We start from the raw sequence: 25,044 nt of genomic DNA on the forward strand, positions 1-25,044 counted from the left end.
TCGATGGCTCGTGTATGCGCCATGAAGACGGAGGGTTGAGTGCTGCTTATGCTGTGTGTACATTGGCTGCAATAGTCGAAGCATCCTATTTACCAGGAGTCAAGTCTGCACAAGTAGCCAAATTGATAGCTTTAATTTAAGCATGTCAAATTGGGAACAATTGGAAAGTAACCATTTACACTGACAGTCAGTATGGTTGCGGGGTTGTGCATGACTTTGGCCAGCCATTTTGTAAAAGAATTGATTGAGGCAATCCAAATGCCAAAAGAAGGGGCAGTGGTCAAGTGTGCTGCTCACCAGTTAGGAGATGACTATGTGACAGCAGGTAATCGATATGCTGACCAGGTTGCCCAGCACTGTGCCAAACATAAAATAGCATTAAACAAGAAAATGGAAACATGTGGAATCAGCTGCCAACTTATCCTACTCTCAGGATTGGGAACATGGGAGGAGGTAAACGATCTACAAGATGAAGTGTAGATAAAGGAAAAAGAGGAGTGGGTAAAAGTTGGTTGTCAAAGAAGGGCAGAAGATGATGTGTGGGTCTATTTAGATGGCAGACCAGTAATGCCAGACTGTATGCTTGCACCTATGGCTAGGATGTATCAAGGAGACACCCATATAGGCAGTGATGCTATGATTAGACTTTGCAGACAAGACTGGTTTAATGCAAAGTTCAGCAATGTCGCAGAGAGTCTTTGCCAGAGATGCTTAACATGTCAACAAATTAATCCAGGCAGGAAAACAGTGGTCAGTATGGGAAAGATTGGAAAAGCAGAAGGTCCATTTGTAAGACTCCAAATAGATTTCATTTGGTTGCTTGTGTATCAAGGACTGAAATATGTACTTGTCATAGTTTGTTTGTTTTCAAAGTGGGTGGAGGCATACCCGACCCGAAGAAATTACAGCTTGCCAGAGGCCAAACTCCTACTAAGAGAACTCCTCCCGAGGTACGGTTTTCCAGTAACGATTTAATTAAATAGAGGGTCTCATTTTAATAATGAAATTATCCGATCCATTTGTGAAACATTCAAAATCGAACAAAAATTGCACTGCGCATATCACCCAGAGGCTGCTGGAGTGGTAGAACAATTGAATGGCACAATCAAGTCAAGACTGGGAAAGGTGTGTGCATCCATCCCACTGGAGTGGCCTGATGTTTTACCTCTTGTTATGATGGGACTCAGAAGTATTCCTGACAAAAATACCGTATTGAGTCCTCTTAAAATACTCATGGGAAGAGCAATGAGGTAAGCATGTATACCAGGACACAAGCTGTTGAATATACCTGATGATTTGGTTTTGGAGTATTGCAAAGAGTTGGCTGAACAAGTGCGTTCTATCTCTCACCAGGTTGGAGAAGACGCAGTCACCATGCAGCCGAACCAAGCGCATGATCTGAATCCCGGTGACTGGGTAGTTGTGAAGAATCACACCCGAGAATCCAGGTGGGACAAACCAGATCAGGTTATATTGGTTACAACAACAGCAGTAAAATGTGCAGGCTTGTCTACTTGGATTCATGCAAGCCATACAAAAAGAATGCCAGCTCCTAATGAGGAAGAACCTCAACTGACTCAAGCAGTTGGGGCTGATGAAGGTTGTGTAGTTGAAGGATCTAGAAAAAGAGATCCTGAAGTAGCTGACCAAGAACAACCAAGCACCAGTCAGGACGATTGGGTTCCAGTAGGAGACATACCTGAAGTAATCGTAAGAACAAGAAGTCAAACCAGATTAGGAAGAGAGTGAGGACCAGTTAGGATTAGAAGAACGAGCTCAAGTGAGTAAAAATACAGCTATAAACCTGAGCAGGAACAGACAAACAAAGAGCAATCTACTCAGACAGAAGAAAATAAAAGCCCCATCCATAAGTCTGAGGAGGGACAGATAAAACTTAGAGAACACGTTGAGGCAGAAGATAACCAAGAGGCAGAAAGACCAGAACAGGACCAGATAGGCAAAGAAAAACGAGTTCAGGGAGAAGAAGAAAAACAAATTGAAATGAATCCTGTACAGGGTCAGATTAGGGTAGAAGACCGCATCTGGGCAGAAAAAAGGCTAAGGTAATAAGCCCTGGACAAGGTCAGATAGAGAGGAGTTCTGAAGATGAAGGTGATCAAGTTATGCCACAATTAAATGAAAACAAAAGAACTCTTGAAGAAACTGAAAGTGCAGTGCCAGCTAAAAGAGTCAGAAAAGGCGATAATTGGTCCATTATTATCAAAAGAATAAAACATCACCTTAAAACAATAAGTGAAGAACCTGATCAAGTAAACAAAGTATCCAGCCAGTCTGGACCTTGAACTGAAACTCACAAACGAAGAAGCCAAAGATTGAAAACATTAAATAAGAAATTCAGGTGTCTTGAATGGACATACGTAATTCTTGAAGATTTCGAAAATCTTGAAATAAATGAAGAAAGTGATGAAGAATTGAATGCAGAGGGGATTGACGAATAAGTGAGAATCACTTTAAAAAAAAGAAAAGACCCAAGGTGTTATCTCATATTACATTTCTGAATTACTATCCCAGTAATGTCTGATAATAGAGCTGCTGGAACACTGAAACAAAGCTGTATAAAGAAATGTTGTACAATATGTGTATGTAGCATATTTTTAGTACTTATAATGTGGTTAGTACTAACAGTGGCCATTCCCTATTTGATGGTTACGAACAAACAGAATAGTACTAACACTCATGAAAGGGTAGCTAACACTAAAGGAGATAGAGTAGACTTAGAAACACCAGATGAGTCAGATTTACATCACAATGTAAATTAAAATGACTGATTTAATTGTTTTTTCAAATTTATTAGTACATTATGTAGAAACCATGGAAGTTAGTGACTGCTATGTGTGTATGAAACTGCCAACATCAGTAGCAGAAGCTGTAACAAATCATCATTTACCATTGACATATGGTATATCATGCAGTGTTTTAGCTAGTTTGTTTTATAGAACTGGAAAGTTACAATATTATTATTCAAATGTAGATGTGATTGTTTCCAAGTTAATTATGTGAAAGAGCATGAACCCAGTTCTTAGCACTTGAGACTCACAATTCATGGGTGAATACTTTCTAACAATGAAAACAATAGATATATCTGAAGCACACAAGCACAATTTAACATGTAAATTACATGAAGAAGAAAATATATTTCTGAATGTAGTTGAGCAAAGGAGACAGGATTTCCAAAGAAGGGCCTCTGAACGGAAACCTCAGACACCTAAATGGGCTGAGAAGGAATACCTTAGGGCATCAGGCAAGACCCATGCTACTATGTCCCTGGACTTTGAGAAGAAAGGGAAAATCTGTCTCCATAGGTTAAAGACAGAATATAACAATGCATTTATTGGTTCCAGTGAGTGTGAACATAATTTCTTAGTAATCGGGGATGGGGACTAAAAGGAGGAACAGATTCAGTATTTCCTGGAATTATTATGTGTGTGGTAACAAAGCCAATTTTAGGCAACCTGGTCATTGGTATGGGAGTTGTTATTTTGGAATAGTAATCACTGGAAGCAATGCAGACAATAGAGGAATAACATACAACAAATGGGCTAGTTTTGCAGAAATAGTAGGTGACATATTTGGTGCATTGATACCTTCAGTGGGAGTTATGCTAAATTCATGAGAAATCTGTCAATTGTAAACAGTAGTTGATCGGTTATCAACTGACACTGCTAGAGGATTCTTAATGATCAACACAGAATTAGTTGCAGTCAAATCTATAGTTTTACAAAATCGACATTCCCTTGATAAATTATTGGCAAAAGAGGGTGGAGTTGGTAAAATGTTGAAAGCTCAACATTGTTGCACTTACATTCCTGACAAAAGTTTTGAAATTGGAGGATATATCAAAAATATCACAAATTTGGAGGAAGACTTGAAACCACTAGAAGTTGACAGTGTATGGAAGAAACTAACTAATAGTATTACCACCATAGGTAGTTGGTTTTCTAACATAGGTAAGATTATTTTAGGTCAAATACTAATGCCAAAAATGGGCATAACTTTATTAATTTTGGTAATATTGTTCTGGCACAAATGTTGCAGGAAAAGAAAGAAGTATGAAGTGAATGAAAAGGGAAAGAAAAGAACATATGATGAAATACAGAAAATAAAAGGAGATATTTACAAAAGAATGGGGGTTTACAATACAAAACGGCGAAGGAAAGAAATGAAAGTGTTGAAGAAGAAATTGAAATGGAAAAGTGCTAAAAGTTGGCATCTGATTTAGTAGTGGAAATTAGTGATGGCATGAAATGCCATCAAAGAGGGGATTGATGGAGCAAGGTCTCGTATAAAAGAGACTTGCTCGGACGCAATCCTCTCAAATAACGTGTAACACTATAATCAACCTGTTTGTAAATACTAACATTGCATTACAAACATTATACTGTATCTAGGGGAAGCTTGTGAATTACTAACCAGTAACACGAATGTCACTAAAATGGCCGCCAAAAACGCGGGATACTTACTGCGCATGTGTCTACTGCATCTACGTAGTATGACTTTTTCTATGCTTGGGGGAAAACTTTGCAACTGCGCAATACCTCTCAAAATGGCCGCTTGAAACTCACATGCTAATGCGCATGCTATGCTTGCACTAAACCTTGCAAGTTTTACAAAATTGCTAATGCAAAAGATATATACAAGTAAATGGGATTAGAGTAGAGATAAGTGGTATACAGTGGATTCATTTATTTTCGTATTTTAATATGTATTTTTCTGACGTTATTATTAGTTCGCATTTGGGCCTTGGAGGGTGACTGAAATACCTACCCCACCTGACTTATGCGCACTCGTTGAAACTCAGCCAAGGTCGTGCAAGCAAGAATCTCATGGGAACATTACCTCTTGACTCGAGAGGGGAAGGAGAAATATAAAATTTGCATACAATGTATTGATCATACTGTGAAATGCAGGTGGGAAATAAAGCTTGGGAAAGTGAATTAAGGGGCGGGAATATTAAACAAAGGACTAAAGAAAAAGCATTACATTTAGAATGGTGTGATGACCTCTTCCCTTGCCTGGCCCAATCAGAAGTAGGGGTTTTCACGATATTGAAACATTTGGGGGTGGAACATACAGATAGAGTATTAGTTTAGTTAGTTAGAAACACAGATGACGGTTATGCTGCACATGACACAGACCCTAAACGAGCATGTCCGTGAGCTGATCGAAGAATCTAATCATCTAGAAGGGGATTGTGGAAGAAAATCGAGGAGGCAAATACAAGAAAGGGCCTGTGGAAGAGAATCGAGGAGACTAGTGCCAGAGCGGGATGCGACGCTGGCTTTGCATCTAAATGCCCAGTATGTCCAGTATTTGTATCGCGCAAACAATTACCCGAAGGTGTAAAGGCACTGGGGGCCGTTGGGAATATAAAGCGAGTTATTGCCCAGAGTCACATAGTGCTGGGCAGACCCCTCCTGCTGGAGCCGGGGATTGAACCGCGATCCCCAGCGTCCAGCATTAGTCGTCTTGGTCGCTGTGCCACACATCTTTCAGAAGAGGTCACCTATCCTGTCCTGAACCTGTCCTGATCCTTTGACTCCTGACTTGTCCTGGGGTCCTTATCCAGCTCCTTGGCCAGGGGTTGGGCCTCACACTAGTCTAGGCAACTATAATTCTGTGTAGTATGTCCTTGTACTGCTCTCTGTTTCTCCCTCTTCAGGTACTGTCATTGCAGGAATTCTAACTGTGACTGATATTGAGCTAATTTGATTTAATTCCTGATGAAAACGGTGTATTAACATGTATTTGATGTTTGACTCACAAAATTATTGATCAGATAAACTTTTAAAACTCTCTTGAGTCTGTGGTCATTTGAAGGATACATTTAATGTTATTTCTACCTATTCTACTACTAATTAGATCTATTGACCAGAGGAAAATTATACCCAAATGAGATAGGGTTGGTAAGAATTGGTAAAGGTAAATACATCACACCGGAGTATCAAAATCAATCCCAGCGGTAAATTATTAGCTTATTTGTATAAATGTTTATGGGCCCAGGTGAGTATCTGGTTTGTAAATAATCCAAGCTGGTAACCCGCTGGATCAGTATCAGAGCAAACGCGCGCAAGACTTATCTTAAGGGCAACAGCAAAAAAAAGAAGGAAGATGACTGCAGGTTCAGGCACATTGTTAGATTTCTTAGAAGTTTGGTTGTGTTCTATATTCTTCAAAGGTGCTGCTGTGGGTGGCGCAATCAAGGAAGATTGCATAATCTTAGTCTCCGGTCTTGCCATAAAATTAATTTGTTTTTCGCTATTGACGTGAAGTGAAAAAGGAATGGTTAAAAAATTAAAAGGTAATAGCTGTCCTTTGGCACAATTTTCATCATGTTATCTCCAAAATGTAGGGAACAGTCTCTTACTTTTGTACTAGAAGGCAATTTATTCATTTCTACTTTTTCCTAATCAATGATGGTGATGTCATGAAATGTTCATGAGATCCAAGTGTTACTGCCAGAAAAGAATACGTGCTTGGTTGAATGACATAGGAATGGTCTATAAATTGCCCTTTTAATCTTGATTCAGTAATCGCTAATGGGGTGGATGTGCATATGCAGTGGAACAGATCATCATTGTACAGGAAATCCAGTGTTGGAGCCATTGCCAGTGAATCAATTTTTGTCAGAAGGTGACCCAGGGCTCGAACAATGGAAAAATAGTTGGCCAATCCCCCTAAGCATATTTAAATATTGCCAATTGTAATGAGCAACACTAGACTTGATGGCAGAAGAAGTTCTTTCACCTTGATGGACGCCATCGGGGGCATCACTTGCAGTATTTCTAAGATTGTCTTGTAAACAGTTTATGTACCAAAAGACTGGTCTCACTTGTGGAGCATTTAACTTATGAAATGATAGAGTTTGATGTTCACTTAGATAAATAACCCATTCCAATCCAAGGTAAAATGGCACATTTTTCTGCCACTGCTTCTTGGTGGATAGTTGTAATTCATGTTGTTGGTTGGACTCATTTTTTTTCTTCACTAGTAAGAGACCAAAACATCACCATCAATGAGGAAAAGAGTTGCTGAAAATCCACCAAGTTGGCCCGAGAACAATGAACCAAAGAGTAGTCTAAAAACCACTCAACAAGTCAGATTCAATATCTGTGAAAAAGTGTGCTATGCCAGTCATGTTTGATGAACCACAAATAGTGTGCACGAGATCTACAAAATGAGTTGGCAACTGGGTTTGTAGGAGATTTGAATCTCTGGCACAGAATGGGCTGTTTTTAAGGAAAAGGTGTCTACTGCTGAAGTTAAGGACAACTCTCCTCCCCAACTGCATCCTTATCTCATGGCCTGTCTCACTCTGTGCTTTCTTACACTCTCCCTTCTTCTGTGTTGCCTGAACCACAGGCCAAGACAGCTCCGAAAGACCCTATGGTGGGGTGGCACCCACAAATCACACTTCAGTAATTGGGACCTCATGAGACATGGTGTTGTGCCTGCAGAATACTTAGTATGTCCAGATAAAGTGCCACCTTTCTCCTGAGTTTGAAACAATGCTCTTAACCAGCAGATCACTCGTTCATGTTAAGCAATCCCAACTCCCAGCTACACAGATGTTTTGCACAGCTCACAAGCCTGAGGTCTCTGACTTTATCTGCTACTTCAGCAATAAATATAATTTGGCTTTCTGCGGTGATATCAAATAAGAAGATGAATGCAAATTGAGTGACAAATCTGGAGAACAAGGTTTTGCTACTGAAATTGATTTTAACCCCTTCTGTGCTCATGACGAAATGGTTCCGTCATGAGCACAAGTGCAAGTGTGCTCATGACGGAACCATTTCGTCATGAGCACACTTGCAAAAAATATTTCCTATTTTTCATTTTTTGCCTTGGTAGCTTCCCCAACCTCCCAAGGCATGTTTGTTGTTTTCCTTGTAATGATGATCATGTGCATGGCGCACCGTCATCATTGTAATGAAAACGAAACTGAAACTAAGTTTCAGTTTCATAGTTTCTGTTCTTGTGATGCTATCCCAGCCCCCAAGCACCGAACCACATGGGTGGGGTATCGTTGGAAAGAGGAGAATCTCCCCTTTCCAATGGTACCCTTCCCTAGTGGATCCCTTGCCCCAGGAGGGTGATCCCTATGCAGAGATCCACCTACTAGCCACCAGGGAGTGGGCGAGCAGCCCCTGGGCAAGGGCTTTGCTACTCCCATTTTATTCTGCCACAACCAGTTTTTCTACCCCACTGGGGGTTAGATGAGGCAGTAGCCCCAATCTGCCACCCTGGGGGCAGAAAGCACCCTAGACGCCAGGGATTATTTTTTTTATAAGCCAGGGGTGTGGGCTGCCCCGAATGTGCATGCCAATGCCCCTACCCTTCCTCCCAAATAAGGCAAAATACTTTGTGCCCCTCCAGGAGGCAGATGGGAGCCATAGCCCCTGATCTGGGGGGGCTGGCAGAAAGCTCACTAGACACCGTGGATTTTTTTTAAATACATAGGGAGAATGAGCATGTCAATGCCCCATCCCAAAAATATTGTCACAGTCTTTCTGTCGCCCCTGGGAGGCAGATGGGGCAATAGCCCCTTATCTGCCCCAAAAGGGCAGAAAGCCCACTAGGCACCAGGGGTTTCTTTTTCAAAGTTCTGTATGAAGGCAGCCCAGAATGGGCATGTCAATGCCCCTCCCCCGCCCAAAAAATGCCACAGTCTTTCTGCCCTCAGAAGGCAAAGGTGGCAGTACCCCATGATGTGCCCCCAAATGGGGCAGAAAGCACCTACGCACCTGGGATTTAAAAAAATTATGCATAGGGGTGGGGGCTACCCAGAATGGGCATGCCAATTCCCCCACCCCAGAAAGAATTACCACAGTCTTTCAGCCCTCCCGGGAGGCAGATGGGGCAATGGCCCTTATTTGCACTTCTTGGGGCAGAAAGCCCACTCGGCACCAGGGATAATTGTTTTTTTTATGCATAGGGGTGGAGTCTGCCCAGAATGGGCATGTCAATTTCCGCACCCCCCCCAACAAAAATGCCAGAGTCTTTCTGCCCCCCCCCCCCCCGGAGGCAGATTGGGACAGTAGGCCATTATATGTCCCCAGCGGGGCAGTAAGCCCACTAAGCACCAGGGATTATTATGTGTTTTTTATACATAGGGGTGGGGGCTGCCCAGAATGGGCATACCAATGCCCCCACCACAAAGAAATTGCCTGAATCTTTCTGCCCCCCCCCCCCGGAGACAGATGGAGCAATAGCCCCTTAATTGCCTCCTCCAGGGTGGGCAGGAGGTCCACTGGGTACTAGGGATTTTTTTCTCCAAAGTTCGGATGGAAAGGCTGCCCAGAATGGGCATGCCAATGCCCCCAAACCCCTCAAAACTGCCACAGATTTTCTGCCCCCCCCAGGAGGCAGTTTAGGGCAATAGGCCCTGATCGCCAGGGATTATGCTGGCTTTTTTGTACGTAGGGGTGGGAGCTACCAGATTGGGCATATCAATGCCCCTACCCCCCAAAAAGATAGTCACTGATCTGCCCCCCCAACCACCCCTAGGGCGGCAGAAGGCCATTAGGCACTGACCTTTTTTCGTAATGCGCCTAGCTGTGGATTTTGGGCCCTAGAGCAGCCGGCATCTAGGGAAACCTAGAAAACCTGTACATTTTATAAAGCTAGACGCCAAGGAGAATCCGGATTGGGGTCATTTGTGTGCCTCTCACCAGATTCTGTTACCCAGAATCCCTTGAAAGCCTCAAACCTTGTAAAAAAAACATTTTCCTCACATTTCTGTGATGGAAAGTTCTGGAATCTGTGTGGATCCGAAACTTCAACCCACCCCGAATTCCCCAAAGTTTGCAAAAAAAGGGTCCGTTTTCACTGTAAAAATGTGGTGTATGTCCATGTTGCATTTTGGGCCGTTTCCTTTTGCAGGCACTAGGCCTACACACACAAGTGGGGAACTATTTTTATTGGAAGACTTTGGGAAATGTGGGGTGAGAGACACACAACTCACCCCCTTCCTGGATTCCTCTGGGTGTTTAGTTTTCAAACATGTATAGATTTGCTGGGGTTTCCTTAGGTGCCGGCAGTGGTAGGGTTCAAAATCCACAGCTTGGCCACTTTGCCAAAAAAGGGTCAGTTTTTACTGTAAAATGGTGGTGTGGCTACGTTGCATTTTGGGCCGTTTCCTGTTTCGGGCGCTGGGCTTACCCACACAAGTGAGGTACCATTTTTATCTGGAGACTTAGTGGGACACAGAACTGTAGAGCAACTGTTATTACCTACTGACTTTTGATGCATTTCTGCCTTCCAAATTTTAGACAATGTGTAAAAAAGAAGTCACTTTGAAAATTGTCCTATAATTCTCATGCTAGTAATGGGTACCCACAATTTTGGAGATGTGCAAATAGCTACTGTTTCTAAACTCTATATTTTGTTACCATTTCAGAAATACATAGGTGTCTTTGATACCTAGTTTTTACTCTTTATATTTTACCAAATGAATTGCTATATACCATGTACACAATGAAAAACCATTGCAAGGTGCTGCTCAGTTATTGGCTCTGGGTTCCTTGTGTTCTTGGTGAACCTACAAGGCCTATATATGCCCACAAACAAAAGGGTCCAGCAAATGTAATGGTATATTGCTTTTAAATATCTGTCATACTTTGAAGAAGAAGTTAAAGGTGAAAATGTTGGCACAAATGGCTGTTTTTTTCAACTCCTTTTCAATTCTTCTAAATTTCAACTGTTAGTTTCTATTAAAAAAAAACCTTAAAGGATCTACACAAATGACCCCTTGCTGAATTTAGAATTGTCTGCTTCCAAGACATTTATAGATTTATGGGATGTATTATTGCTTAAACACCCATTTCCACCATTAACTGGAAGGAGGTTGATAGCACAAAACGTAGCAAAAATAGGCTATGTTCCAGTAAAATGCCAAAACAGTGTAAACAATTGTGGGTTTTTTGTTTTTGTTTTTTAAACTCCTTTTATTTAAAGTGTTAAACAAAACAATTTGCTGAAGGCAAGTCACCATATTAGGAAATTTACATTGCAGTTAGCGTCTCGGTGAGTCCCGATATAAGCTCAGGCATACAGTTACATATATAGCCTATATCACAGTTATCAATGATCAATCTCGTCCCTCTCCCTTCTCAGTTCCTCTGTTGGAGAAATGCAGAGTCTGCCCCGGAATGTATTCCATTTAGCCCAGCTTTGATCCCATTTCTTCGGGAATCCCCTATTCTTATAGACGCTCCTTTTCTGCTATCATGGATCTATCCATGTCTTTTGTCCAGTCCCCAATTAGAGGCTTATCGCTTACTCCCCATTCCTGGGCGATGTTTCTTTTAGCTCTGGCCAGTCCCAGGGATACCCTGGTCTGCTTGGCACTGGTTAGGTCAGTAGCCTCCCATACGTTGAGCAGACATACTTGTGGGGAGCAAGCAATTTCTTTCTCGCAAACCTCTTTCATTTTAGTAATGCTTCCCTCCCAGTGTGGTTGAATCTTGGGGCACTCGTACTGTGTATGATAATAGGTAGCTTCTGGGGTGCAAAACCTTAAGCATTCTTAGCAGCCTAGCGCCAAAGCAGGCCCCTGCACTATGGTGCAAGGGTGTCTGCCTGCAGGGAAGATTTTTTATGTGCAGGAAGGTCCGCGTTCCTGCACATAAACAATCTTGAAATGCTGTTTTGTAACTTCTATGCCTGCTGCTTAACCCGTTAAGCTCGCCAAAAATTCCGCCCCAGTGCGGACGTTTGATCGCGCTAACGGGATTCGGACGTCCAACGGTCGTGCGCAGCACTGGCGAGGTAGTGCACGCGACGACCGTTGGACGTTCGCAGCACTGAAGGGGTTAATGCAGCACACATAGAAGTTGCAAAACAGCATATTTTTTCAAATTATTTTTTATGTGCATCAAGGGAGACCTTCCTGTCAATAAACAATCAATGACATTTTGCTATTTTCATGTGTGCTGCACAAACCAGCACACATGAAAACAGCAAACAACGAGGAGAAACCACCAGGTTTTCCCTGGTCCTAATTCTGGCACTGCCGCACTGCCGCCTATTTATGCCTCCCTTGTAAATAGTGGGCAGTGCCAGAATTAATAGGTGTTGTGGTGGAATGCCCACAGCAACACCCATTGCCCTCCCCTTTCACGCTGAGCATAGCATGAAAGGGTGCCTTATTCACAAGGCAGCGGGCAGTTAAGCCACATTAAGTGGTTTAACTCTACCTTGTAAATAAGGCTATGCTCCTATCGCCGCAGGAAAGTCAAAAACAATTAACGTTCCTGTGGCGATAGGGGCTTGTAAATATGCCCCTTAGTTCTGTGTACCACGCAGAGCTTCCCCTGGCCACAGGATAGCCTGTGTTAGGAGTGGGCTAAGAGAGTCATAGTTTAAGTTGAGATTGATGTAATGTATATGTGATGTTATGGTTCTGTTATTTATTGCAAACTGTATTTTGTGCAAAAGTTGTTTAAAGGTTGTCCTCAATATTGAATTTTTTCATCAATAACTCAATGTTTCATATGAGGGTGCTGTTATTTTTCGCAAACTGTATTTGACACCAAAATCTGGTATCGTTCAGATACTGTTTCTTGACATTTGTCGAGCCTTCGCAGCGCACATGCGCTGTATGAAATACCTGCTGTGTTCAATACAAGCTACTCTTTCCCACCTCCTGCTTGACATATGTTCACTGCAGTGTCACTCTTTTTTGCTGCCTCCTAACTTGTCCCTCACAGTCAATACCTCACTTCTGTTTAGGGCAGAGTACCACCAGTCAAGTATAGTTTAATTGCACGTGCGTTCTTTACCTGTTCTTTAGTGAAACTCTTTTATTTATTTTTACTTTCCACCCATCGCGGACTTCTCTCAGAACCTCCACCTCATCTGATTTTTAAATGTTGCTTTTCACGCCTCGCTTCCTGCCCATATTTTCTAAACATGGCGTTCACCCGATGGGAGTTCATTTGGGCGGCACCTCCACCCCATCTCCATATTTTCTAAATGTCACGTGTACCCGGCAGGAGTTTGTTTGGGTGGCACCTCTACCCCATCAGCATCATGCATTTGGCATTAACTGTGTCTACAAGAACAGTTATTTACACACAGGGCATGGTTCTTGATCGATCAGGATTTGGCATATGCCACAAGACTCGGTTCCCGAACAACTACAACTAAAATTATTTCATGTCCAAACTCTACAAACATGGCCATGGGAATAGTCATCTTGTTTTCCCTCAGCTTCCTATGGTTGGTTATGTAGAAGGCGCATGCGCACTGCGACGCCACTGTCTGTGCATACTTGCCCTCTCAGTGGCTTCCTCCATTTTCTTCTGCCTGTATTGGCTCCCCTGGTGGCCCCCTGCTAGTGCAGTACAATGGACTTCATATTCTCAGAGTCGCTGCCGGGTTCACCCTTGAGTCAAACGCTACGGGACAGAGACTTTCTCAACTTCTTAAATAAATCAACTAGCAACGGTTGTCTTAATGAAAAATGGTCGCTCGTTCAATTGTAGGCGCTCTTTAAAAACACAGCTTTTAAATTAGTTTTCTCTGGATTGTGAATGAGAGATGGTGCTGGGATTTGATTGTGCTTGTTTTTGCAGTCTTTAACCAACGTGCATCATTCCTAAACTACATTTGCCGCCATACAATAGCGTCCTGTCTACAGCACACATGGGTATCTGATTCTGGTTCTAAAAAGGGTGTTGAGGGATTCCACTCACAACTCTTATGTTTGCTCCCTTTGAGATTGATGTTGGTAATATTTGTGCTTCTGAAAGGGGTTCGATGTGGTGCTACTTGTGCAGGGGTTAGATGCAGCGCTACTTCTGCAGGTTGGCAATCCAGCGAGGCTGCAGCTGGCCTACAAGAGGAGTTTTGAGAGAATACATTTCAGATTAGTGAGAAATGCTAATATTTGTAAAGTTTGGAGAGGAAATATTTGTTTCTGTGTAAGGCAAACACCATGTCATACATTAACATGACACACCATACTCTCTAACTCGATAGGATCACATTTAATTACATAATTGTAGGAAGGGGGAGTCTCTAGTTGGCGCAGTGCAGCACTAGCGACAAGCAGGGACTCTCCTTTCCTCGTTAGGGCTGAGGGTTACCTTCAAGACAACCTCTGCTTACCCTCTAGGTAGTGTGGCTTAAGCAGTCTTAGGCTAATCTCTGGGGCACATAGGGTTAAACATTTGCAATATTACACCATCACAACCAACCCACCACACAATGACACCAAACTGTATTTTGTAAAAATATATACTCTTTATATAAATTTCAAGCAGGCTTGTAAATACAGTTTCAGGCACTTTCAAAAGGTCAGGTTCCAGTGTACTTTAGATTAGGTTGCCACAGTTCTTTCTTTAGCAATAAGCAATCTTTTGGGCCTTCTGCCCAGGTTCGGCAAGGTTCAGTGTTTTGTAGCGCCTCAATGCGCTTTCCGCTGTCTCCGCTCGCTTCAGAGAGGAGATCGGGCCCGGTCGGCCAAAGCTCACGCTTCCCGCGTGGGCCTCAAGGACCAGGAGCAGTGCGAGCCTCGGTTTCAGAGGCGGCTCGCGCTGGGAAGCAGACAGCGCGGTGCGAGCTCGGATTGCAGGACGCTCGCACCGTGAGGACAAAAGCACAGTACCTTTCCACTTCTTGAGGAGCGGGCGGCTTCAAGGGGAGCTGTCCCACGTCGCGTTGCTTTTCCGGGGTCGATGCGCGCAGCGGCTTTCAGCCGGGCAGGTCACGGGTCACCCGGGGCGGCGGTGCTTGATGGCGGCAGGGTCCTTCTTTTGGCGTTCACTCCGACCCTGGAGGCGGCGGCTGTGTGGTGGCGGCAAGTGGCAGTACGGTCCCCAAGTGCGGGACGTACCCAGCCAAAGTGCCGGTTGCAGCTGTGCGCTCACAGCTGAGCTGTCGGGCAGGATGCCGACCAGAGGGGGTTTGTCACAGGGCGGCAGTCCGTCCTTGCAGAGGGGTTGACGGCGCAAGGCCCAGTCAACTTGGGCGCTTGGACCGGACGGGTCCTCCTTCGCGTTGCTCTCGGGGCTCCCAGGCAGGGGCAGTCACGGTGCTCGGGCCAGCAGCGGCTGGACTTCACGTTGCTCTTGCTGTTGCTTTGGGCCCCGGTCACGGTGCTTGGGGGGATATCGATGCCCTGGATTACGGGGAGCGTGGCAGGGATGCCCAGCGCTCCCAGACTCCTCAGTCAGCGCTGCAGCGATAAGCAGCACACACAGTCGCTTTCTTCAGGGGGTAGCGCCCACTGTTCCTGGGGCGCTGGTCAGGGGGCAAGTTCAGCAGCAAGCCCTTGGAGATCTTTTAGCAGAGTTTGGCACAAAGTTCAATAAAAGCAAAAGTCTCTTGTAGTCTCTTCTTTTCCTCTCCTTCTGCAGCAAGGCACCAGACACAGGCCAGAGACAGCACTCCTCCTTGTCTTTCCAGGTCCTTCTCTTCGGGCAGAGTTTCTTCTGTAGCGCAAACAGGATCTAATTTACAAGGAGCAGGGCTCCTTCTTTTATACCCAGTTTCTTTTGTTCTTACAGGCCAGGGGGGCCTTTGCATAACTGCTCTCAGCTCCTGAGCACTTGTGGTGGGTACTTCTGCTTCGCAATTCAGTGTGAGGGCAGGCACATCAGCCGCTCCCCAGGGGGGCGGAGCCGGCATTGTGAAGACAGGGGGCAGCTTGAGCACTTTGTTGACAAGCTTCGGTCCTTCCTGGGCCAGGTGCAGGCTGAGTCATCAGTCGCTCCCCAGGAGGGTGGAGCCAGCATTGTGGAGGCAGAGCACAGCCTGATGCATCATTCAGGGGAAACACCCACCACCCACTAAGGTGTCATCCTGCTATTCACAACCTGTCAACTCCCAGCCCTGTCACTCACACACTCAGACAGTCAGATACACACAAGAGCAGAGGCGGGCTGAAATGGTTAGACAAGCAAATGCTAACTTTCTAAAAGTAGCATTTGCAAACCCAGGATATTAAAATAAACTTTACTAAAAGAAGTATTTTATTATTCTGAGTTCAGGCATACTAAACATGACTCTCTACCATGTTCCATGAGCCTGCTGGGATTATAGAGTGTAATAATTCCAGCAGCCCATTCTGGCCTAAAGGGAGCAGGTAGCCTTTCAATAGTGAAAAACGAATTTGGTTGTAATTCACTACTAGGACATGCCACACACATCAGGGCTTGTCCTACCTTACACTTACAAGGCACCCTGCCCTCAGGCCTACCATAGGGGTGACTAATATGAAGTTAAGGGAAGGTTTAGGGGCTGGCAAGTGGGTGCACTTGCCCAGCCAGCATGACAGTACCAGACTGCACGCAGGTTCTGCAATGGCAGACCCTAGACACATTTTAAGGCTGCTTCTGTGGGTGGCGCAACCAGCGCTGCAGGCCCACTAGCAGTATTGGCATTTACCAGCCCTGGCACTCCTGGTGCACTTTACTAGGGACTAACAGTAAATCCAATGAACCAATCATGGACATCAATCACATGTACAATTTTCAGTAGGGAGCACTTGCACTGCGGCACGGGTTGGCCGTGGCGCAGTGCCCTGAGTAGCGGACACCAGCAAAACATCTGAGGCACAACAGCAAAAAGTGGAAGGGAAACTCACGCCAAGGTGCCAGCATACTGTAACTTCATTTTGCCTGACAAAGTGGTGCAACATAATCTCAAATGTAACATAGCTTCCCTCCTAAACATGGAGTAAGGTTAGCTAAGAACAACGGCTCCACAGAATTCTAAAACATGCCTTTTAGTTATAACTCTTCATTCAGATTGGGCTTACATTTTAATTTTATATCACCATTATTCATGTACATACGTTGCATTCATTGGTTTTACAACATTTCAGAATGTCAGAGGCCATCTGTGGGCCAGATTGGCCAAGTGGGGAATTCCGCAACCCCTAATAAACGCTGTAATAAACTTATACTCAGATACCAGATTAAAGAGTAAGGTAACAGCAAGATAGGCCACGCTACTTAAGATTCTTGCTTGTTTTGCTTTAACATTAAACAACAAGCATTGGAAATGCAGTAGGTCTCGCATTTGTTGGAGTTGGAGCTATGGGCATTGAAAATGACAATTTCTTTTACTATATGCACACAGACTACTTGTTTGAATCTTCCTATGGCGCTGTTAATATAAACTAAATACTTCAAAATTGATCAATGGGTCCAGTTTTTTTATCTTTATTGATTTACTCTGTTGATGAATGATTGTGTAATAATGCCAACATAATTGATTGTTCCACTCTGAATCTCTGCTCTTTATATGACAACGGCAGAAGGAACACAGTCTGTGCCCAACTGTGGCTTAAAACCTGGCATCTCCATTGACAGACCTCGGAAGTGACTCCAGTCCTGGCGTGCTGGGGCGGAGGGGCACTGTGGGAGGTTGCGGGCCTAATCTCAGCATAGTAGCTGCTGCAAAGCCTCCCAAGGCAGACATTAACTGCGGCCTGTGCAGTGCTGCTGGCATGCACAGGTGTGTTGTACACAAGAGATTAAGTAAACCCACATGAGTAATGACAGTGGACCTGATTATTTGATCTCATGTTGGAAAGAATAATGTTAGCCTGCAGGCAATGAAGTTGTGGCAAGGGGAAAAAGTCAGCCTGTAAGTATTGTATGCTGAGCTCTGGGCCCCTACCCCGAACAAAAAATCTCTAAATTAATGCGCTGACACCCTGAGTGTGGCTGTGCACCCCATACGTGCTACAACAAGAAAGGAGGTATTTGCCAGTATACAATCTTTCAGACAGGCATCAAGGTGTATCTTAATAGCCCATCAACGAACAAATGGTAATGATGGGTGTGCCAAGAGCCTACAGAAGAGATTACAACAGGTCTTACAGAAAGCGCAAGCACTGTTGTGGCTCGACCTAAAAATGTGTATAGTATGAGAGCTCAGAGGTAGCAGCTCTGACATGGCCGCACTTCCCCTCTTGAATCTTGGTGTAAAATAATATTAGAGCAAGAGAAAATCATGATTAGCTCACACCCTTTTCTTTGAATAAAATTCAGCATTCAGATTGGCTTACCCTTTCTTAATGATGAAGCCTTCTTTTTTACAAATAGTTCGGCAGTAAGTGGTATAAATTGGCCTTGCTCTACACAAGTGCTGTAAATTCACACATAGAATGTTCTGCGCCTAAATTGAGAAACACTCATAAACCATAGAATATATTTTTTATTTTGCATATGCTACGCAACGTGTTACCCTAATCATGTCAGTGTTTTGATTATGAAACTACATAAATTAAGAGAACTTAGTAAAATACTGCAAAACAAAACAAAAACCAATGTTTGACCCTTTCACCAGGTATGTCGCCCCCTCAGCCGCCACACTGTCCCCCTGTGCCGCTGCTGCCCCACTGACCGCTGTGCCACCTGTGATTGCCCAGTCTGGTTTCAGTTTAATTTCTGTGCCTTTACTGCCGTCTTTGTTTTTTTCCTGTAGTTTTTCTCCTCTTCTTGTTCCCGTCGCCCCTAGTGCCCTTGCCTGAACCCCCCTGCCCCAAACCCGCTCCCCTCCTTCGAACTTCCCGCCGCTGCCACCCTGCGGCCCGCCCCCCTGGTACCCCATTCGCCACCCCGCTCCCGCCTCCCAGCAGCTCCTCCCTCCCTTAGCCCTTCTTATGGAGGCCGCGCGGTGGTGAAGGGAGTGACCTTTGACCCTGTCACCAGGTAGGTCGCCACCTCAGTCGCCACACGGTCCCCCTGTGCCGCCGCTGCCTCGCTGCCCACTGTGCCACCTGTGATTGCCCAGTCTGGTTTTTAGTTTAATTTCTGTGCTTTTACTGCCGTCTTTGTTTTTTTCCTGTAGTTTTTCTCCTCTTCTTGTCTCCGTCGCCCCTAGTGCCTGTGCCTGACCCCCCTGCCCCCACCCGCTCCCCTCCCTCACACTTCCCGCCACTGCCACCCCGCGGCCCTGTCCCCCTGGTACCCCATTCGCCACCCCGCTCCCGCCTCCCAGCTGCTCCTCCCTCCCTTAGCCCTTCTTATGGAAGTCGCGCTGCTAAAGGCAAGCCTGTCTGCGCCCGTCCGCACCTGGACCAGAACCCCTGGCCCCCACCGAAACCAAGTAACCCGACTGAGATACGACACCATGACCCTCCACGCACTCAACACCGGCCGACCAGCTGCATGCTACCAAGCCACTCCGAAGCGCACCTACGGACCCTTCTCCTGCCAAACCTGCAAATTCACCTGCGTCCGAACCCACGTCCCACCACCCAGACCAGGCAACAAAAACAACAACCTCAAGTGCATCCTGCTCAACACCCGCTCCGTCCACAAGCATGCTGTCAAACTCTGGGACCTCCTCGACACAACAGCACCAGACATCGCCTTCCTCACAGAAACCTGGATGAACGCCTCCTCAGCCCCCGACATCGCCATAGCCATCCCAGACGGATACAAGATCACCCAAAAGGACTGCGTCAACCAAACCGGAGGAGGAATCGACATCATCTACAGGAACACCATCGACGTCACGACCAATTCCGAATATGCCCTCACCACCACCGAACACCTACACTTCCAGATCCACACCAACCCCAAGACCACCCTCAGAGGAACCCTCGTCTAGAGACCCCCAGGCCCACGCGCACAATTCAGTGAAGCCATTGCCGAGTTCATCAGCCCACACGCCCTAGCCTCATCAGTCTACATCCTCCTAGGGGACCTGAACTTCCACCTGGAAAACAACAATGACAACAACACCACCACCCTGCTAGACAACCTCTGACTCAAGCAATTGGTGAACACCCCCACCCACTGCGCCGGCCACACGCTCGACCCCGTCTTCTCTGCCAGCAGCCACGTTGCCTTCAGCCACTCCACCGGACTACACTGGACCGACCACAGCTGCATCCACTTCACCTTTAAGAAGACCACATCCCACCACCGCCCGCAATAGATCCCCCGTAGATGCTGGAGCAAAATCACCGCAGACCAGCTAACCACATCACTGAGCCAGAAACCACCCATCACCACCACGAACACCGACGACGCAGCCCGCATCCTCACACAGTGGATAGTCAACTGCGCCGACGCCCTTGCACCACTGAAGAATCCTCCAGGCAAGCCCGGCAACAGGAAAACAACATAGTTCACCGACGACCTCAAAGAATCAAAGGAATCCTGCAGATCCCTCGCGAACAGACGACAGAAAATATGACAGCCCTCAAGAACGCCACCCGCAAACACCACCAGTTGATCCACACCACCAAAAAGACATCTTTCAAAGAATGGCTGGACAACAACACACACAACAGCAAGGAACTCTTCAGCATCGTAAAAGAGCTCTCCAATCCCAACGCCAACAGCAACGACATCACTCCGTCACAAGACCTCTGCAAATCCCTCGCCACGTTCTACCACCGCAAGATCGCCGATATATACAACAGCTTCGGCGCCCAGACTCCGCCCCAGCCACCGAACCAATGCCCCCTACAACCACCCTCAGCGCTTGGACTCCCAGCAGCACCGAAGACACCGCCCACGCTATGAACCTCATCATCTCCGGCTCTCCTTCCGACCCATGCCCTCACCACATCTTCAACAAAGCCGACACCATCATCGCTCCCCACCTACGGAACATCATAAACAACTCCCTTGCGTCCGCCACCTTCCCGGAGAGCTGGAAGCACGCACAGATCAACGCCTTACTGAAGAAACCCACAGCGGACCCCAAAGACCTCAAAAACTTCTGCCCCATCTCTCTTCTTCCCTTCCCGGTAAAAGTGATCGAGAAGATCATCAATAAGCAGCTTACCGCATTCCTCGAAGCCAATTGGTCCCTCGACCCATCCCAGTCCGGATTTCGAGCCAACCACAGCACCAAGACTGTCCTCTTCGAAGCCACCAATGACATCAGGACCCTACTCGACAACGGGGAAACCACTGCCCTCATTCTCCTAGATCTCTCAGCCGCCTTTATTACAGTCTGCCATCGCACCCTAATAACCCGCCTCCACAACACCGGGATCCAAGGCAAAGCACTGGACTGGATCACCTCTTTCCTCTCCAACAGAACCCAGCGAGTCCGCCTCCCTCCCTTCCGCTCCGCGGCCATCGAGATCATCTGCGGTGTACCCCAAGGCTCATCAATCAGCCCAACCCTCTTCAATATCTACATGAGCCCCTCTCGCCACCATCGCAGGCAAACACAACCTCAACATCATTTCATACGCCGACGACACCCAGCTGATACTCTCCCTCACCAAAGACCCAGCCACTGCCAAACTCAACCTCCAGGAAGGAATGAAAACGTCGCGGAATGGATGAAACTCAGCCGTCTGAAACTGAACTCAGACAAGATGGAGGTACTCATCCTCGGACCATCCCCATCCACCTGGGACGACTTCTGGTGGCCCGCAGAACTAGGCACCGCACCAACACCCACTGACCACGCACGCAACCTGGGATTGATCCTGGACTCCTCTCTCAAGATGACCAAGCAAGTCAACGCCATCTCATCTTCATGCTTCAAGACCCTGCGCATGCTCCGTAAGATCTTCCGCTGGATCCCTACCAGAACTAGAAAGACGGTCACCCAGGCCCTTGTCACCAGCCGACTTGACTACGGGAACGCCCTATACGCAGGAACCACACTCAAACTTCAGAAAAGACTCCAACGCATACAGAACGCATTCGCACAACTCATTCTCGACATCCCCCGCCACAGTCACATATCAGCCCACCTGAGAGACCTGCAATGGCTCCCCGTCAGCAAAAGGATCACGTTCAGGCTCCTCACCCACGCACACAAAGTGCTCCACGGCATAGGCCCTGAATACCTCAACAACCGCCTCACGTTCTACACTCCAACACGCAAACTCAGCTCCGCAAGCCTCGCCTTCACCACCGTCCCACGGATCCGCAGAACCACCACCGGAGGAAGGTCATTCTCCTACCTGGCGGCCAAGACATGGAACTCCCTCCCCGCCCACCTACCTCTGACCCAGGACCACCTCACATTCAGGAAACACCTCAAAACCTGGCTTTTCGAGCAGTAGCGGCACTTTCCGCCCCCCCACCCCCCAGCGCCTTGAGACCCTCACTGGTGAGAAGCACGCTCTACAAGTGTATTGATTGATTGATTGAACGTGAGCGACTGTTTGCGATCTATTGAATATTATCACTCTGCTGGAGACTGTAAAATGTGTCAGATTGCTGTTTTTTGCCAGTTCTTTCTGCCTTTGAAATATATCCTATTCTGTTTGTAGAGGTTGTCTAGTGTTGTCTTCTGAAGGATGCAGGTCATGTTGAGTTGCCTTCCCTCCCATTGGCCAGGCTCTGACAGCATCTGAGCTCCTTTCAGGCTCCCAGTCCCAGGGCTTGGTGGAGGGGGGGTGTCTAACATCCCCCTCCCACAGCAGCTTTCTGCACTGGTGTTCCCTAGATGCTTCCAACGAAGCTTTCTCATTCAGTAAATAATCAGCAAAGCTTCTCTGAACCGGAAGAAAAGGCAAAGTTATCTGCTTCCCGGAGGAGCTGTTCCTTTTGTAAACGTAATCTTACATGGTCTTCTTGAATAAGGTTGAGCCGTGTTTTCTTGAGCTCTGCTGGGGCCATGGGAACTGCCTGTCGTTGGGCAGAACAAAATGCCCGCCTGGCATCGAGCTGCAGAAATGGCATTTTTTAATGATGTGGTTTTAAGGGGAATCCATTATGTACTGAAAAGATACTTAAATTTGGCACCTTATCGGCAGGGCACCTCTGTCGAGAAAGTAAAATGTATCTCGTCACTGCAGGAAATTGAGTGAGGGGATGTTTCTCTTTCTGTTGCCTTATGTTTACAAATCTGCTTTTTTGAGTTTTTTGACACAAATGGGGAATACAGTAAGTGTGTGGGAAACTAAGAGAGAGCTGACTGACATGCAGCCCACGACATGTGGTCGGCAGAACATGGGAATAAATAAATAAAACAAATACATTCACAGAAAATAAGAAAGGACACACTGGGATGAGAGCAGATGTGACTCATGTCTCATTAAGAGATCAGTAACAGCGCCACGTTTATTGTCGTGTCCGCCTTTGAAAAGGGCATGCAGTAAAGTGTGTGTGCAGGCCTGTCTAAATACCGGTGACAACTCCTATTGTGGAAAGGTACCACCACAAAGACATCATCCGAGCCTCCCAGGGACCCCATGGAGAGGGTGGCTGGGGATGAGACTGGGTCAGAGAGAGGCCTCGCAGGGACCCCATGGAGAGGGTGGCTGGGACTGAGAATGGGTCAGAGAGAGGCCTCGCAGGGACCCCATGGAGAGGGTGGCTGGGACTGAGACGGGGTCAGAGAGAGGCCTCGCAGGGACCCCATGGAGAGGGTGGCTGGGACTGAGACTGGGTCAGAGAGAGGCCTCGCAGGGACCCCATGGAGAGGGTGGCTGGGACTGAGACGGGGTCAGAGAGAGGCCTCACAGGGACCCCATGGAGAGGGTGGCTGGGACTCAGACTGGGTCAGAGAGAGGCCTCGCAGGGACCCCATGGAGAGGGTGGCTGGGGCTGAGACAGGGTCAGAGAGAGGCCTCGCAGGGACCCCATGGGGAGGGTGGCTGGGACTGAGACGGGGTCAGAGAGAGGCCTCGCAGGGACCCCATGGAGAGGATGGCTGGGACTGAGACGGGGTCAGAGAGAGGCCTCACAGGGACCCCATGGAGAGGGTGGCTGGGACTGAGACGGGGTCAGAGAGAGGCCTCGCAGGGACCCCATGGAGAGGGTGGCTGGGGCTGAGACTGGGTCAGAGAGAGGCCTCGCAGGGACCCCATGGAGAGGGTGGCTGGGACTCAGACTGGGTCAGAGAGAGGCCTCGCAGGGACCCCATGGAGAGGGTGGCTGGGACTGAGACGGGGTCAGAGAGAGGCCTCGCAGGGACCCCATGGAGAGGGTGGCTGGGACTGAGACTGGGTCAGAGAGAGGCCTCGCAGGGACCCCATGGAGAGGGGGGCTGGGACTGAGACGGGGTCAGAGAGAGGCCTCGCAGGGACCCCATGGAGAGGGTGGCTGGGGCTGAGACTGGGTCAGAGAGAGGCCTCGCAGGGACCCCATGGAGAGGGTGGCTGGGGATGAGACTGGGTCAGAGAGAGGCCTCGCAGGGACCCCATGGAGAGGGTGGCTGGGACTCAGACTGGGTCAGAGAGAGGCCTCGCAGGGACCCCATGGAGAGGGTGGCTGGGACTGAGACGGGGTCAGAGAGAGGCCTCGCAGGGACCCCATGGAGAGGGTGGCTGGGACTGAGACGGGGTCAGGGAGAGGCCTCACAGGGACCCCATGGAGAGGGTGGCTGGGACTGAGACTGATTCAGAGAGAGGCCTCGCAGGGACCCCATGGAGAGGGTGGCTGGGGCTGAGACTGGGTCAGAGAGAGGCCTCGCAGGGACCCCATGGAGAGGGTGGCTGGGGCTGAGACGGGGTCAGAGAGAGGCCTCGCAGGGACCCCATGGAGAGGGTGGCTGGGACTCAGACTGGGTCAGAGAGAGGCCTCGCAGGGACCCCATGGAGAGGGTGGCTGGGACTGAGACGGGGTCAGAGAGAGGCCTCGCAGGGACCCCATGGAGAGGGTGGCTGGGACTCAGACTGGGTCAGAGAGAGGCCTCGCAGGGACCCCATGGAGAGGGTGGCTGGGGCTGAGACGGGGTCAGAGAGAGGCCTCGCAGGGACCCCATGGAGAGGGTGGCTGGGACTGAGACGGGGTCAGAGAGAGGCCTCACAGGGACCCCATGGAGAGGGTGGCTGGGGCTGAGACGGGGTCAGAGAGAGGCCTCGCAGGGACCCCACGGAGAGGGTGGCTGGGGCTGAGACGGGGTCAGAGAGAGGCCTCGCAGGGACCCCATGGAGAGGGTGGCTGGGACTGAGACGGGGTCAGAGAGAGGCCTCACAGGGACCCCATGGAGAGGGTGGCTGGGACTCAGACTGGGTCAGAGAGAGGCCTCGCAGGGACCCCATGGAGAGGGTGGCTGGGACTGAGACGGGGTCAGAGAGAGGCCTCGCAGGGACCCCATGGAGAGGGTGGCTGGGGCTGAGACTGGGTCAGAGAG

General features: G+C 47.7%; 1 protein-coding gene across 22 annotated transcripts in view; it reads right to left on the bottom strand.

Moving 5' to 3' along the window:
• The window catches only part of LOC147665764 (butyrophilin subfamily 1 member A1-like), a 594,753-nt gene that overhangs the window by 369,295 nt on the left and 200,414 nt on the right, over positions 1–25,044 (bottom strand). The gene's annotated exons all lie outside the window — the stretch shown is intronic.

This window comes from Lissotriton vulgaris, unplaced genomic scaffold, assembly GCF_964263255.1.
Source record: "Lissotriton vulgaris unplaced genomic scaffold, aLisVul1.2 SCAFFOLD_219, whole genome shotgun sequence".
In the NCBI taxonomy this organism is placed as follows: Eukaryota; Metazoa; Chordata; class Amphibia; order Caudata; family Salamandridae; genus Lissotriton; species Lissotriton vulgaris.